Genomic DNA, 6,018 nt, shown 5'->3' on the forward strand with positions numbered 1-6,018 from the left:
AAATCCGTTTTTTCTATTGTTAGTGTCGTTTTCACTACAAACGTAGAATAAGGCGTAAGATAAAATTTTTGAAAATATTTTTATCTTGTTACGCCAAAGACTTCTAACGCGTGTACATAAGTACGTGTACACACGTTTTTTTGTATAACTATGGGCTATGCCTGAAATAAAGAGATCATTATTATTATTAATAATAACAAACGTGGATAAACTTTTCGTATTGTCTGTTGCCATGCTTTGGATGTTGTAGATGGACATGCTAATTTTATCGCTTGACCCCTCAAGCGATAAAATTAGCATATAATCGGGTTATATACATTTTTCTCCTTCCTATTCTAACCGTGCTGGAAGATTAAAAAGGCCGCCGGTGTTGTGTTATCTCGAACGTATATTATATACACTGTTTAGTCATATATACTGTTTAGTCTGCTAAGGATTAATATCATGATACAAATGCCAACATTTTACAAATTTTGATTGCTGTAGGAAGCACGTTGGTACCTGTAAATTAGGGAAACAATGTAGGAAATTTATGGATATTTTTATTTGCGAATATTAAACAAAATTATTATTTTAGTCTTCATTTTATTGTGAAGGTTGTTACGTAACATAATATATAGGTACAATATTTTATAAGCTTACAATTTATAACTGTATATGTCGTTACATTTCGTTTTGTATCAAGCAACAGTTACTATTATTATGTTAAAACATAAACGGATAAAGTAGTACTGGAAATGCATAATTTTACAATAATTTTAATTTCATTTATTTATCTGTGCGATGAAGTAAGCGTTAAAATTATGAAAGTACCTACTCGCCACTAAGTTTTTATTCTAAACTGAAATCTTTTACAAATATGAAATAAAAATAATATGCCAATTCCATTTTACAATTATTTCTTAAATAGATCGTGCTAGGTCGGAAAATATGGCTATCCTTTTTACTCATCTACCCTGTAGATACTATAACACTATTTTTAAACCTGTCAATTTATTATAATTTAGAGAATTTTATTGCTGTCAATTATGTTTTAGATAAGTGATTTGTAAAATTGAATTGGCAATGGTAACATAGAAAATATATTTCGAAGAATAAATATTAAATTTATTCGATTTATTGATAGTGTCGTTTTGTATTTTTATTTTAATTATATATCACAGACAAGCCAATATGAAACTTTTTAGCAATCCAATATTTACTGTATTAAACATATGTCGTTAAATATGTACAAAATATAGAAACTTTCATATTGTAAACAGAGTTTAGGCAGCATGTTGAAAATGTAAACTTTATAATAACATTTTAGGGCGGAAAATTAATGTACATAAGCCTGTTGTATAGTACATTTTTTCTCATATTAATTTTGCGAAAATAATCCAAAAAAATTGATATTAATTACATTACAACAACGTAAGCACTGTAGTTGCTTATACGCACGTAGATGACGCACTGTTTAACAAAATACTATACACAATGGTTTAATAAGTTAAAATTGGTATAATTGTTGTTAATGCAACCTGATAAAAGTTATATTCACAACAATTAGTGAAGTCGAAATGGCATGCCACTAATTTATAATATTCTTACATCACACAGCTTAACAGCATGCACGTTTTTCAAACAAATTAGGATGGCAAGTCTTTTAAACGCAATCGAAAACTTACAATAATTTTTACTTATAACATCACTGCGTATATTTTGTTGCTTAGAAAAGGAATGTATAAAAACAGATTCCATATTATGCATGGGAAAATATGTACTATTACAGAATATTGAAAAGAAAATACACCTCAACTGATTTAGTTATTACAATCCTCATTTTGGTCACTTGGAGATTATAACGTATAATAAAATCTATTTAAAATTTGTTTCTACGTGCATTTTATAGTTTTATCATGGATTTTCGATGGATATTGGTGCTTATTTTGTTGCCCACAAATCTTTAAACAAAAATCATTAAATTAGTTATGTTTTCTTTTCTGTGTACTGCCGTCATAATATTAATTGGTGCGAATTCGTTTGTACACAAAACAGACAGTAAAATAAATTGACAAGTGTCATGTCGTATTCTTTGTAAGACCTGTCAAATAAGTAAATTTAAGACAGCGTTCCATGGAATTAGGACAAAACAGTACTTATGCTTGTGAACATAAAACTTAAATTCTAAAATAAATTTACAGGTGTCATACAATGATGAAATCTCCGTTATACTCTAAAGCGGCCTGAGTTTGGGCTCTTAAAATAAATGAATAGTTAAGTAATAATATGTGAGTATTACTTTCAGACATAATGGATACAGAATTAAACACTTGTTTAAAAATATTATTCACAATGAGGAAAATTCCGAACACTAGGATCAGTCAATTTAGTTACGTTTAGAGTTTGTGTACAACAGATATAGCACCACTATTTCAAAAAAACGTTTAATAATGAATATTTTATATTTACTAATTTAAAATAGCATGATATGCGTGATTTTTATAAACTAATACATAGCATTCATTGGGCATGATTTATTCTTAAGTATAGAATGATTTTACAGATTTCTTGGAATACAATGAAGCAAGTCAAAAGTGAATTCGTGCCGTTTTAATTATAAATGGAAAAGTGGGACTGTTTGCTTGTTTGTTACCTATGTTCGAACCGTTGAAAAGTTACCCGCGAGATTAAAAAATAAAATAGCATTTTTTTAAACTGTGCATGGCTTGATCGCTTATGTTTATGAAATAATACATAGAAAAAGTTTGCATCCTGGAGACGGCTATAGGAAACATTTAATCCGTAAAAATGGGTTTGAAAAATTTCGATAAATCTAAAATAAACTCTAACGAAGTCGCGGGAAATATTTAATAGTAATATAATAATAATACATCATAAGTTGTTAACAACAATTTTGCCAAGGGTAATCAAGGTTGATAATAAGTCAGATCTTTTAAATTAAATGTAAGTAAAGGACTCCTACACATATAAAGGTCTTCGTTGATATCTAGGTTGATTGAAAACTTCTTGAATTGAGTACGACACGAGTTCACTTAAATAAGTAGACAATTCACTTTACAACTTATTTACATAAATTTAGGCTAGTTGAAAAGGGTTTTTTTTTTTAATTTTCAATTTGTAATATACGTATACGTAATATGCAGTGACAATCAAAACATTATCTGTGTTTCCAGTGGAATTACGGATTAGTATGGCAAAAAAAATATGGTACGAGATATAATTAAACAATAATGCCCGTTTTCAGGATGTTCACTAAATCTAGGATACGTTTAAACCGGATGCCTAGTACCTCTTAGATGATGACGAAAGACGTTACGACACCGATTTGGTGAAGTAACGACTAGGGAACACTGACATGACAGGTGAAAACAAATCAAATGTTTACAATAAAATAAAATTCAAGATTACTCGAACACGAGATGAATTCATAGACAAGCAAAGCAACTCATGCCATAAGAGTTGCCTTGTAAAATTAGATTAATAGAAGGATATAGGTTCAGGAATCTGCTTAAATTAGGCATTACCTCAGCATTGTTTGTCGTAAACGGGCATAATTTACACACATTTTAATACGCACTCACATATAATTACTCGTACGTGTAAATGCGATTTATAGGAGATACTCCTTTTGCAACTAGCTTTGTTTAAGGAACAGAACAATTGGGCGCCAATGGTTTGCCTGTCAGATTGTATTATGTGGTGCAAAGATTCAATTCTATAGATAGGTACGTAAGCTCTAAAACAATGTAATTTAGTTCTCCAGTATAAGAAAGACCGTGCCCGTAATACCGCATAATATAACGATTAGTAATAAAACAGTTTCGTGTCAATAAGTGAGCTCAATCATTTTATAGTACACTCATGTCCACGTGAGATTCAGGTGAGGAAAATCTAGCAAATTAAATCTTTGATTTCTTGAAGATATAACACGGTCGAATTCATTGCGCATTTGGAGTCAGTGACCTTATTAAAAAAATGAAGTTTTAAGTTTCTCCAATCTCTCTTTTGAATTTCGATTACAGCCATACGACGAAGAGACTAAGCGCAAGGGATATCAAATTCCTAAAAGTTTTACATTACATTCGATCATGTTATATATACGCTAGAGTTCCTTATTGTTTACGCCATTTATACAATAAAGTTAACAGTAAATAAACGAATCAAAGTTTTAAATATGAGTTAATTCCCGTATTATTTTTTGTACAAAAACAATCATCCTTATTGGTATATTAGCAGGCTTTGGATAAAATTATATGCAGTAGGTAAATAACTCCTATGCTTAAACTTAAATAAACTTAAATAAACTCAAACCACTAGCGCCAATAACACGCTTTTAAGTTTAAACACAATATGATCTCTTAAGCGAACTTTAAAGTATTTGTATATAAATATTGTGCATTTTTTTTTTACATAATTTCGTCCTATATACTACAGTATTTGTATTATTTACTAGTTGCGTATAATCCTAATGTGATCCTGCACATTTAATACTTCCCTTCATAAGGTCTGATTGCATAAAAACTATCAATGAACTATAGTTATATGAGGCGAAAATACGGTATGTATAAAAAATCGAGAGAATAAACTTCTAAATAATAAAAGAGTTTCGGAACGAAAATATCTACCTTCTATTTAACTTGCTCTACAATGGATTTCTATGGAACTTAGGTTTTTTTCTTTATGGTTTAATAGGAATGTATGGATTGATACACCATTTGTTCGGTTTTTAAACGAATAAGTTGACAGCAATAAACGTAAATTTCAGAATTAGTCTGTTGTAATTCAACTATGGAGAGCGCTATGTTGGGAGTTTTCCTGAAGGATTGAATTAGAAACGAAGAGATAAGCATCAGAACGAAAGTCACTGACATAGCTCACACTATCAGCAAGTTAAAGTGGCATTGGGCCGTTCACGCTTGTCGTAGATGCGATGGCCGTTGTAATAGAAAGTTCTAGATTGGAGACCACGAACAAGCGAAGTGTGGGACGCCCTCCAGCACGATCGACCGATGATATAGAGAGTAACGGGGAGTAGGTGGACGAGGAAGGCCGAGGTTCAGGTGTGGTGGCGCTGCTTGGGAAGTTTAACAGTGGATGTCCGGAGGCTAAAATAAAATAAATAATAACTAAAAAAAAAATAAGAAGTTATGATGGCGCATTGGGTAGGAGCTCGATTTCACTTTCGAATCCCAGCGCAACCCACCTCTAACTTTTGTGTGCATTTTTTAAGTAGTCAAAATATCACTTGCTTCATCAGTGGAGGAAAACATCGTGAGGAAACCTGCATGCCTGCGAGTTCTACATGAAGTTCTCAAAAGTGTGTGGAGTCACCAAACCGCACTGGGCTAGCGTGGTAGCCTACGGCTTTTACCCCTTCTCATTGTGGGAGGAGACTGGTGCTCTGTAGTGAGTGTGATGAACTGAAAAATAATATAAGTAGTATTATTTACGGTGTTAAGTATTGGAAACGTAAATAGGGAGACGCCTTAGGCCTATTATTAAGTTTAAGTAGACTTTAATTGTTTTAAAGAGAATTTATTGAATTTCTTAGTTCGTAGTACTTCGTTGTAATATCCAAAATATATTCTTATTTGAATACTTACTGCAAAAGACATGAAATGATATATATTATAATGTTATTCCGGCCCGTAGATCTATGTGATTCATACGTACAGTTAGTACGTACTTATTTTGTGTATAATTTTCGTTTAGACTTACTTTTTTCAATATTGTAATTAAACACATTTGAATTGGTAACCCATTTTCCTTTTTGGCCAACTCTGTTGTACACAAATTTTCAAATAAGTTCTAAAGTGACAGCACTAAAAATAGTTTGTCCTTTACCGCGATATAAGACACGTAAAATAAACATATTGGCACGAATGGCACTTATTTTTCGTGGACCTGTTAATTTGGTGTTGTATAGAGACATTTGCCTAAAACAGAATTAGCAACAGTTATGTCCGTGCAAAAAGTCAGAGTGTAGAATCGTATTATAAATACCTAAGTAGGTAA

Source organism: Pararge aegeria, chromosome 7, assembly GCF_905163445.1.
Source record: "Pararge aegeria chromosome 7, ilParAegt1.1, whole genome shotgun sequence".
Classification (NCBI taxonomy): Eukaryota; Metazoa; Arthropoda; class Insecta; order Lepidoptera; family Nymphalidae; genus Pararge; species Pararge aegeria.